At 33.3% G+C, this 12,659-nt stretch overlaps 2 protein-coding genes across 2 annotated transcripts in view; both read right to left on the bottom strand.

The window, feature by feature from the left end:
* Nucleotides 1-8,504, bottom strand: part of LOC125659283 (uncharacterized) — a 53,868-nt gene extending 45,364 nt beyond the window's left edge. Inside the window, exon 1 of the mRNA XM_056150618.1 lies at nt 5,212-8,504. The gene's annotated coding sequence lies outside the window, so the exon portion shown is untranslated. The remainder of the gene's footprint in view (nt 1-5,211) is intronic.
* LOC125659958 (uncharacterized) overlaps nt 1-8,704 on the bottom strand; it is a 141,595-nt gene extending 132,891 nt beyond the window's left edge. The window contains exon 1 of the mRNA XM_056150621.1: nt 8,501-8,704. The gene's annotated coding sequence lies outside the window, so the exon portion shown is untranslated. The remainder of the gene's footprint in view (nt 1-8,500) is intronic.
* Between the last annotated feature and the right edge of the window lie 3,955 nt (nt 8,705-12,659).

Here is a 12,659-nt window from a genome sequence, read left to right as displayed (position 1 = left end):
CCATCAAAATGTGTTACCTTCAAAAGTGTGTTTTTTACGCCTGGACGTCAAACAGTGAAAGTATTACCATGATTATAATAGCCATATACAAAAACTGTAAAGTTTATGACCCCAAAGCTAAGGTAGTAGGATAAGTTTAGATTGGTCTTTCCATTATGTGTATTTTCTACCTTTACTGTTGGACATCAACCAGACATATTGTTTACATGATTATGATGAGCAATGAGCCCTCTGTGAAAATTCATTGCCTCTGTGTTCAGGCTCCAGGGGCTACGTTTACAACATTTTGAAGGTACATTATTTTATAAATTTCTTAACTGGCCTTGTATCTTCTCAGATCCGACACTTTAAGAAAGTAGGGTGTTGTTGGGTTTTCGTGTATATATGTATATATAGGACTCCAAAGTGCGATGGGACTCCAAAGTGCGATGGTCACGCCAAAGTACGACGGTCTACGCCAAACCCCGATGGTGTGACACGCCAAAATACAATGATCCACACCCATGTGCCAAAGTGGGATGGTCTAACACGCCAAAGTGCGTTGGTGGGACACGCCGAAATTTATTGGTTTGTAAACGACACGGTGTTTTGGTATAGACTGAGCTAACCGTGTGCTGTTTTACCAAAACATCCTTGTAAAATCCATGCAAAAAAAATAAGAATAAGAACTTATTTCATTACCATTTAGTTTTCGTGTTATTAATCACAAAATTTTCCAACGCGAAATCGTATAGAATGTTTTGTATTATAACATACCCCTAGGAATTTAATACATGTACGTCAAAGTAATAGGCCTAAATGATTATGAATTAAAGAATTTTTGGGCGAATTGGAACACATGTACTTTGCCGTTCTCACTATCCTCAACAGTGTAAACATTCCCGTTCTCACTATCCTCAACAGTGTAAACCTTGCCGTTCTCACTATCCTCAACAATGTAAACCTTCCCGTTGCTGTCGTCCGTGTTACATTTCTTTGGTTTTATTTTGAAAGACGTTAGGAATGACGTCACAAACGTTACTGAACTCCGCATCATCGGACTTTGGCGTGATCATCGCACTTTGGTGTCCGTAACGTTAACAAACCATCGCACTTTAGCGCAGACTCACACACACACACACACACACACACACACACACACACACACAGTGTGTGTGTGTTCAAAAGTTAATCATCGACACACGGAACTAACAGCAGTGATACTGGTGAGTTTCTCCATTCTATCATTTTTCTGAAAAATATCTGAATTGTCGAACCAAAAACCAAAAGAAAACAAGGAATATCTTTATTTGGACCCCCGATTTTATTTTAACCTTTATGGAAAATAATGCACCTATAAATCGGTCACTCTACTTATCTCCCATCATTCTCCCCAGAGTCCAGTCTGACAGTCGAGGTACCAGAATGTAAACAATCTCGCGAAATCTCGTGAACAACATGACCTATACACCTATAAACCAGTAATTTTAATTACCTCTCTTTACAGAGTCAACCAAAGCTCAATCGTTGAAAAGTCAATTTTTCTTCTTTACCAAATGTGAGAGTTAACTACTGTGAATTAGAGCCTATAGTTAAAAGTTCCATATAAGTTTATGGGTTATCCCGCACTGGGGTATCATTGTATAGCTGACTGCAATTGATTGGGAAATAACAAATGTCAAAATTAATCAGAAAATTGCAAGGGATCGTTAAGAAACATTTATATCGTACATATAATGATAGTATAATAAAGGTAATGTCCATGATCAAACGCAAATGAAGATAAAGAAAATAGTTTTCTTACGATATAACGTTGCACTTTCTGTAGGTGATAATTAGGAAAATACAAAATGCTAGTTTCGGTTTTACACAAAAGACTGCATAAATACTTTCACAATTAAGTTAGCGATTTGGCACGGTAGATTTACCTGTTGAGTAATTTAAATATCCGTGACATTTTAGGAATACCTACTGTTCAATAGGACTATAGACAACTTCTAAATACATCTAGAGTGCTTCCCAAATTGTAAAGTCCTTAGCACTTGAATAAAACATCAATCATTTACTTAATAAACCCATACTAAATACTTACATTATAATCCAAATATAGGGTAACATTATCCATGCGGAGTATCATGCAAGTATTAAGTAAAATGGTTTACAGAGTATAAATAATATATCGTGTCATTTCTATTCAAGTGCCTATTGTTGACAGACATTTTTACCGGTCATATTTTGATCGTTAATGGATGTAGCAGGGTTTTTTCACGAGCAGTGCCTATAACAGCATTAGAAAGATGTATTGACGTATGTAAAAAAGTACATTAACGTAATCTAAATACTAGATTCTGTTCTGCGATCCATTTAATCCTTCGGCTGACCTTCTAGACCTCTAGGTTTTAAAGATTCCATCTAAACAAAACCAAGACTCTCACTTCTCAAAGCAGAAGGTTCGGTGTTTGAGCAGCCATTGCCTATTTTTACGTTGTAGGTCGGACACGGGCAAGGTAATTGTACGCGTTTTATTGATGAAAGTTCTATCCAAAAGTCGTCTTAGAATTTGTTTTATTACGCGTCTAACCAAGAAAAGAATGGGAACATTCCATTCATGTTGATATGCAGATTATTGATGTTATTTCTAATCGCAAAAGGTATCTCTAAGGGGACACTCAGAGTTTGATCAGGGTCGGTCACCGATTTTCACAAGTTACTTTCAAAATATTTTTGGAGTTGTTTGAAATTTGTTTCATTATTTACCTTTATCATTTGTATGCCCATCCATTAAAGTTTAAATTGCTAGTTCTAAGAAAAACTTACCGACCTTCATTTGATATCTCACAGATTTATCAAACAGTATTGCCAATGCATGCATATGGACTATAAAGAGGATATCAAACATAGGAGATTTGTGTTACGCCTATTCTCTCGGAATTACAATTTATTAGGAAGTTATATAATGTAATTTCTACAGTTTGAGAAATCCGTTTAATTAAGAGAGATAATTTATACATTTCTATGGCAAGCCGTTTTCATATTTATTCCTATTTAAAGATATATCATACATTTTATAAAATATCTTATAAAAAATAAAAGATATCTTTTAAAATGTATGAGATATCTGATATCCTTCATACGATATCTTATAAAAGTTATGAAATTTCTTGTGTATTTTTTCTACATAAGATATCTTATAAAAGATATGAAATATCTCGTTTATTTTTTCTTTATAAGATTTCTTATAAAAGATATGAAATATCTCGTGTGTGTTTTCTTCATAAAATATCTTATAAAAGATATGAAATATTTCGTGTATTTTTTCTTCATAAGATATCTTATGAAATATATAAGTTCTTATGTTCTAACCTTCCTGCTTTAGACATAAAACGTTCAGAACTGGATCCTGCATGTACATATGTAATATACTAGCATGCTGTATTCAGTAAGATGATTTTGAACAGTGGAATGTGATACTGCAAGTACATGTCTTTGCATTGTACACATTTCCTTTGCTTTACACTTGTAAGCTGTCTTGGTTACTGGGAGTACAAGACCAACAGTCTGGTACAATAGATTTACTACCAGACTGTTAACAGGCACTGTCCCTTGGTGCTCCCTGTAATCAGGTCAACATATTGTGTTTTTATTCTCTCATATAGCGCTATTATTCTCTTTTATATAAGTATTCTAACCTTCCTACTTTAGACATAAAACGTTCAGAACTGGATCCTGCATTTAAATATGTAATATACTTGCATGCTGTATTCAGTAAGATGATTTTGAACAGTGGAATGTGATACTGCAAGTACATGTCTTTGCATTGTACACATTTCCTTTGCTTTACACTTGTAAGCTGTCTTGGTTACTGGGAGTACAAGACCAACAGTCTGGTACAATAGATTTACTACCAGACTGTTAACAGGCACTGTCCCTTGATGCCCCCTGTAATCAAGTCAACAATTCATGCCTTTTTTAACACTTCGTACAATTGTTTTCATTTATATAATTATTCTATTATAATCTCCCTGCATTAGCATAAAACATTCAAAACAACTGGATCCTAAATGTACATGTGTTTTATACTTGCATACTGTACTTACTAAAACATAATTATACCAATTTGATTACAATTTTATATGTATTCACACAACACCATCATTATCTGCTGTCCCAGAAACTGATGTGTGAAGCAGTTGGGTTATTTTATTTATCATGTTGTTCATTTAAATCTTGTCTGTAATCAGTATTTCATATATAATTATAGATATGTATAGTACAGAAGTGTAAACTCTGTCAGTATTACCGGTAGTCCTTCTAAATGATTGTTATTTATTTTCATTGTTATAATTAATTGCCTGTTAACTTGTACACGCCCCCCGAGGGCCCGTGATTGGTGAATAAACTATACATATATATCGTAATATCGTATATATTTTATTAAATATCTAATAAGCTATAAATTATATGAGATATTTTATTAAATTTATTAGATCCCTTTTTGGAAGTAGAAGATATACAGAGGAATAGATAGATTGACAGAGGAATATATATAAATGTTCCCCTGTTTGCATGAGTGACAATGTGCAGACTGAGCAATTCGCGGTGAAACCTCATGAAAATCTACCTGTATTGAAATGTAGCCAAATGCATTTACAATTTTATGAATGTAAAACTTATACGGTACCAATTGTGATGCACCAGATGAGCATTTCGACAAATAATGTCTCTTCAGTGATGCTCAAGCCGAAATTTTGGAAATTCGAAATTACAAAAACTTGTAAGAGCTAAAAGGAAAACTAGAGTGCCAAAAACTGTAGCCAAATTCGTCCAAGGATCAGAGTTATACATGAGGGAGATATCATCCTTAATTTTGAAAAGAATTTCTAAATTTTATTCCAGCAATTGAATATACATCCGTATTTTCAAGCTAGTAACGAAGTACTTAGCTACTGGGCTGTAGAGACCCCCGTGGACTAACAGTCCTCGGGCCGAGGCCTCGACCCAGGGGTCATAATGTAAAACTCATACGGTACCAATTTTGATGCACCAGATGAATACATTTCCAGAATTGATATTCTTGGAATCGAACTGGCAATGAATGCGTATATTTAACAGTTTAAATTCATGAATGTTTAAATTTATATGACCTCCAAGAGAATTTTGCTGTAATGCTTGACCACTTATAACCAAACAAAGGTGCTCCATACTGTAAGATAAAGAAAATAGTTTTCTTACCATATAACGTGGCACTTTCTGTGGGTGATAATTAGAAAATTACAAAATGCAAGTTTCGGTTTACACAAAAGACTGCGTAATTATGCCATTCTCTCACCAGAGAGCTTACACAAGCTTCTCATCCACTAGTGCGAGGAGCGCAGGGAACCCTGGGTAGTGGATGCATAATTTAGCACAGTATATATACCTGTTGAATAGTTTAAATGTCCGTAACGTTTTAGGAATACCCACTGCTCAATATAGACATTTTCTAAATTTAGCTGCGGTGCTTCCCAAATTGCAAAGTCCTAGGCACTTGAAAAAATTGAATTATTTACTTAATCAAATATTTACCAAATACTTATCTTATGATCCAAGTAGATTTTTAAAAAAGATTTTTTACAAAATGCATAAAAATATAAATATAAAGAATAAAATGCTTTCTTTGGTGTTTGTTCGGGTGATGAAGTGTTGCAAAAATGTCTACCTTAATCACCTTATAAAACAACAAGGAAAACCATTTCATTGTTAATATTTATATATATTTTGTAAAAATATCAACTAAAATCCGCTCGAACTAGTTTGCAACAAACATGTATTCATTGTCTATGATGAAAACAATGTCAATTTGAAAAGGAATATAATTGAAAAAATTCAGTGTATGAAAATATTGAAGTATTGGGGGCTTATGTAAATTGATCTGCGAACAGGAATTGTTAGGGCTTAGTTAAGAAAAAATTCCTGATTTCGCAAAACATAACCATGTGAACTTCCCGTGTGAATGTAAAATGCACATGCACAATCTATACATACACTAAACAAAGGAAACTATGCACGTTCCCTATAGGTGTCGCAGTGGCTCAGTGGTTAGAGCGGTGACCAGAAGGCCGTGACTTCGAGCCACACTCATACTAATTGGCTGCTTCAAATCCACGGTATAGAAAAAGGGAGTGGGCTGTTCCTTTACCAAACACTCAGCAGTCGCGGGCCTTTCTGATGAGACCTTAAAAACCAAGGTACCGTTCGCACGATGAAGAATCATCACTGTTGCGGCTTTAAGGTATCACACCAGTAATTGTTCAATCAAAATGAATAAAGAGCCCTCACCTTTACGGCTCTCGTCGCCATGCATAGATCTAAATTTATAGCATTTCACCTGACATTTCAATATAAGTGAAATATTTATGTAGCTGAGGAAACACTCAGGTCTTGATCAAGGTCGGTCACCGATTTTCACGAGTTACTTTAAAATATATTTACCTGTATCATTTGTATCCCCATCCATTCAAATAAGTTTAAATTGCTATTTTTAAAAAAAAAACTTACCGATTTTTATTTGATATTTCAGAGATTTATCAAACAGTATTGACAATGCACGCATATGAACTAGTTATAGAGAGGATACAACATAGGAGATTATGTAGTTATATAATGTAATGTCTATAGTTTGAGAGATCCGTTTAATTAGAGAGATAATTTCACATTTATTCCTCCATAAAGATATCTCATAAAAAAATTATAAGATATCTTACAAAAGTTATGACATCTTTTAAAAATTCATTTGAGAATATCAGTGCTCGAGCTGATTTTAAAATCTTAAAATTTGTATTTTAAAATCTGTCTTGTGTTTTCCTTTGTCAGTGACACATTATCAGCTGTCAAAATTTGTTTATTTAGTCAACGCATGCGACCGGAAATCTCGCGTCTCTCCAGTGCACACAGAGCTGGTCACGAAGGCCAGATAATAGCCTCAGGTAATCTATGGCTGCAAAAAAGTCGGTGATTATATAATAAAGTACATCGGACAGCTGTGTACCCTGCTGTGGTCAATTGTTTAACATTTAAAATCTTATTTATTATAGTGTTATCATCTCCACATTAATGTCAATTCTTAACCACAGAACCGACCGGTATTATTTTGTATAATGTATAAACATCAATTGTTTGTTTTTGCAGCCAAGCTCATTGATTACAAGATTTTGATGTGTTTGATTTTAGTTCGAATATTTCATTAACAATGCGGTCGGTCACCATTGATATGGATGTAGCAATTTTGATAATTTTCTTTGAAGTTCGGTGCGTAACAGTATGAAGATGCTAATCTCATAAGGCAATGCACCCCATTCTATTTTGACACTAAACTTGTAGCTTCTGACTCTAGTCAGCCTAAAATTAAAGAAAAATATCTATGTTTGGCCTTTCAGTCAACCCCACCGGCTCAAACATCTGATTCTGTCCAAATTGCAAAATCTACCATACTAAAACGGAAATTTCTCTAAATTGGGCTTGATGTTTTGTGATATCTGCATTTCGGGCAATGTAGACAATGTTTTCACTGAGGGGTGTAGCATCATGAAGTTTATATTTATACGATTTATTACCCGATTTTTGATTTCCACAATAAAATTTAATTATCAAACGAATAAACGTATTACTTCAGAAAGAAGTATTTAGGTATGGTAGCTGGATATTTTTAAGTAATGTAACTGTTTCCAAATGCTAAAATCAGTGTAATGAATAAAATAATAAGATGGAAATAATTGTATAGCATGAGATTATCTGCGCCGCGCTGCACCCCGAAAAAGTGGCGAAAGGGAATTTTGGTCCAGTGGGAACACTGTTTCAGATATCTCATAAAATTTATAAAATATCTTACAATATTTATTAGATATCTTACAAAACATAAACGGTATCTTATGTGTTTTTTTAAGTTTTCTTATAACGATGAATTATAAGATATCTTCTATTCTTATAGGATATCTCATAAACTTTAGAAGACATATTGTTTAATACATAAGATATCATATAAACTTTATGAGATATCTTATATAGTTTATGAGATATCTTATATATCTTATTAAATATCTAATAAATTTTAATTTTATCAGATATCTTATGAAATTTATTAGATACCTTGTTGAAAATAGACGATATCTGATAAATTATAAGATATATCTACAGAGGAATAAATATAAACATGGCGTGGCCTACATTTCCCCCGTTTGTGTTTGTCACAATGTGTAGGCTGAACAATCCTCGGTGAAACCTCATTAAAATCTACTTGTGAAGAAGTCTAATATAATCTATCGCGATTACAATAGTATGAATACATGTACACTTCCAGAATTGCTATACTAGGACTCGAACTGACAATGGATGCCTATATTTAACAGTTTGAATTTATGAATGCTTAAGTGATTTCTATTCATGTTACATTTAGTTGACCTTCAAGAAAGTTTGCTGTAATGCATGACCAGTTATAACCAAAAAAGTGTTCCATACTGTAAGATAAAGGAAATAATTTTCTTACCATATAACGTGGCACTTTCCGTGGGTGATAATTACGAAATTACAAACTGTTAGTTGCGGTTTACACAAAAGACTGCGTAAATGCAAGTTAGTCATTTAGCACGGTATACAGACCTTTTGAGTAATATAAATACCCGTGACGTTTTAGGAATACCCACTGCTCAATATAGACATTTTCTAAATATATCTACGGTGCTTCCCAAATTATAAAGTCCTAGGCACTTGAATGAAAAGAAATGAATTATTTACTTAATCATTTATTTACTAAATACTTATGTCATAATCCAAGAAGTGTATTTCTAATTTTTACAGAATGCATAAAACTATAAAGAATAAAATGCTTTCTTTCCTGTTTTATCGAGTGATGAAAGTAGCAAGTGTTGCAGAATTTATTTCCTGCAAAGATTTCTACCTGAAAGGCCGGCAATTGAGCATAAAAGCAGCCAATCGGTGAAAATGGTAGAAGATGAGAATTTTCTGGTCACATTCAGATTGCAGCACTTATTTTGCAAAAATTAAGATTAAGCTGTTGTACTGAAATTTTAAAATGGGTATGCTTATTCCCCTTATAACTGTGCATATCTTGCCCATATCTATTTTAGATATAAATTCTCATGAAAATTTAATTTTGGTTTCAAAAATTTGAAGCAGGGCTAAATTTTGTATTTTAAATTAGAGATTGGCAGTTGGTAGGTGTGATTAACTTTTCCTATTGTTTACACCGGATGTTGACTCACATATTGCACGAGCATGCTTATTGAAAATAGAAGGTATCCCATAAATTATAAGATATATCTACAGAGGAATAAATATAAACATTGCGTGGCCTACATTTCCCCCTGTTTGTGTGTGTCATAATGTGTAGGCTGAACAATCCTCGGTGAAACCTCATTAAAATCTACTTGTGAAGAAGTCTAATATAATCTATCGCGATTACAATCGTATGAATACATGTACACTTCCAGAATTGCTATACTAGGACTCGAACTGACAATGGATGCCTATATTTAACAGTTTGAATTTATGAATGTTTAAGTGATTTCTATTCATGTTACATTTAGTTGACCTTCAAGAAAGTTTGCTGTAATGCATGACCAGTTATAACCAAAAGTGTTCCATACTGTAAGATAAAGGAAATAATTTTCTTACCATATAACGTGGCACTTTCCGTGGGTGATAATTACGAAATTACAAACTGTTAGTTGCGGTTTACACAAAAGACTGCGTAAATGCAAGTTAGTCATTTAGCACGGTATACAGACCTTTTGAGTAATATAAATACCCGTGACGTTTTAGGAATACCCACTGCTCAATATAGACATTTTCTAAATATATCTACGGTGCTTCCCAAATTATAAAGTCCTAGGCACTTGAATGAAAAGTAATGAATTATTTACTTAATCGTTTATTTACTAAATACTTATGTCATAATCCAAGAAGTGTATTTCTAATTTTTACAGAATGCATAAAACTATAAAGAATAAAATGCTCTTTTTCCTGTTTTATCGAGTGATGAAAGTAGCAAGTGTTGCAGAATTTATTTCCTGCAAAGATTTCTACCTGAAAGGCCGGCAATTGAGCATAAAAGCAGCCAATCGGTGAAAATGGTAGAAGATGAGAATTTTCTGGTCACATTCAGATTGCAGCACTTATTTTGCAAAAATTAAGATTAAGCTGTTGTACTGAAATTTTAAAATGGGTATGCTTATTCCCCTTATAACTGTGCATATATTGCCCATATCTATTTTTGATATAAATTCTCATGAAAATTTAATTTTGGCTTCAAAAATTTGAAGCAGGGTTTAAACTAGATTTCCTATTGTTTACACCGGATGTTGACTCACATATTCCACGAGCATGCTTATTGAAAATAGAAGGTATCCCATAAATTATAAGATATATTTACCGAGGAATAAATATAAACATGGCATGGCCTACATTTCCCCTGTTTGTGTGTGTCACAATGTGCAGGCTGAACAATCCTCGGTGAAACCTCATTAAGAAGTCTGACATAATCTATCGCGATTACAATTTTATGAATACATGTACACTTCCAGAATTGCTATACTAGGACTCGAACTGACAATGGATGCCTATATTTAACAGTTTGAATTTATGAATGTTTAAGTGATTTCTATTCATGTTACATTTAGTTGACCTTCAAGAAAGTTTGCTGTAATGCATGACCAGTTATAACCAAAAGTGTCCCATACTGTAAGATAAAGGAAATAATTTTCTTACCATATAACGTGGCACTTTCCGTGGGTGATAATTACGAAATTACAAACTGTTAGTTGCGGTTTACACAAAAGACTGCGTAAATGCAAGTTAGTCATTTAGCACGGTATACAGACCTTTTGAGTAATATAAATACCCGTGACGTTTTAGGAATACCCACTGCTCAATATAGACATTTTCTAAATATATCTACGGTGCTTCCCAAATTATAAAGTCCTAGGCACTTGAATGAAAAGAAATGAATTATTTACTTAATCATTTATTTACTAAATACTTATGTCATAATCCAAGAAGTGTATTTCTAATTTTTACAGAATGCATAAAACTATAAAGAATAAAATGCTTTCTTTCCTGTTTTATCGAGTGATGAAAGTAGCAAGTGTTGCAGAATTTATTTCCTGCAAAGATTTCCACCTGAAAGGCCGGCAATTGAGCATAAAAGCAGCCAATCGGTGAAAATGGTAGAAGATGAGAATTTTCTGGTCACATTCAGATTGCAGCACTTATTTTGCAAAAATTAAGATTAAGCTGTTGTACTGAAATTTTAAAATGGGTATGCTTATTCCCCTTATAACTGTGCATATCTTGCCCATATCTATTTTAGATATAAATTCTCATGAAAATTTAATTTTGGTTTCAAAAATTTGAAGCAGGGCTAAATTTTGTATTTTAAACTAGAGATTGGCAGTTGGTAGGTGTGAATAACTTTTCCTATTGTTTACACCGGATGTTGACTCACATATTGCACGAGCATGCTTATTGAAAATAGAAGGTATCCCATAAATTATAAGATATATCTACAGAGGAATAAATATAAACATTGCGTGGCCTACATTTCCCCCTGTTTGTGTTTGTCACAATGTGTAGGCTGAACAATCCTCGGTGAAACCTCATTAAAATCTACTTGTGAAGAAGTCTAATATAATCTATCGCGATTACAATCTTATGAATACATGTACACTTCCAGAAATTGCTATACTAGGACTCGAACTGACAATGGATGCCTATATTTAACAGTTTAAATTTATGAATGTTTAAGTGATTTCTATTCATGTTACATTTAGTTGACCTTCAAGAAAGTTTGCTGTAATGCATGACCAGTTATAACCAAAAGTGTTCCATACTGTAAGATAAAGGAAATAATTTTCTTACCATATAACGTGGCACTTTCCGTGGGTGATAATTACGAAATTACAAACTGTTAGTTGCGGTTTACACAAAAGACTGTGTTAATGCAAGTTAGTTATTTAGCACGGTATACAGACCTGTTGAATAATATAAATACCCGTGACGTTTTAGGAATACCCACTGCTCAATATAGACATTTTCTAAATTTATCTACGGTGCTTCCCAAATTGTAAAATGCTAGGCATTTGAATGAAGAAGAAAAAATGAATTATTTACTTAATCAACTACATGTATTTACTAAATACTTATGTTATTATGTTATAATCCAAGTATATTTTTTTTAACAGAATGCATAAAAATATAAAGAATAAAATGCTTTCTTTGCTGTTTTATCAAGTGATGAAGGTAGGTAGTATTGTAGAATTGATATCCTGCAAATATTTTTACCTTAATCACCCTATAAAACAACAAGGAACCCCATTTCACTGTTTATATTTATACGTATTATGTAAAAAATATCAACTGAAATTACTGAAATACCATGTCGTTGACCGATTTGTTACTTTAAACTGTGAAATGGAGCAGCCAATGCAACCTTTGACCTTGACGACGCTCCATATTGGGTAATGATTACGAGACAAGTGGTACTAATTAACAAAAAGTTGTCGCCCAGAGAACAAAACTTTGCAACCGTAGAAAAAAGAATGTTACGCCCAGTAGTGTGGGCTGTCAAACGTCTATCTAAGTATTTGTATGGTAAGGAATTCTTGAGTAAGATCACCGTGCACTACAAT

Source organism: Ostrea edulis, chromosome 9 (genome assembly GCF_947568905.1).
Source record: "Ostrea edulis chromosome 9, xbOstEdul1.1, whole genome shotgun sequence".
In the NCBI taxonomy this organism is placed as follows: Eukaryota; Metazoa; Mollusca; class Bivalvia; order Ostreida; family Ostreidae; genus Ostrea; species Ostrea edulis.
The sequence above is the reverse complement of the archived record's forward strand: the minus strand, read 5'-3'. Positions and strand labels throughout refer to the sequence as shown.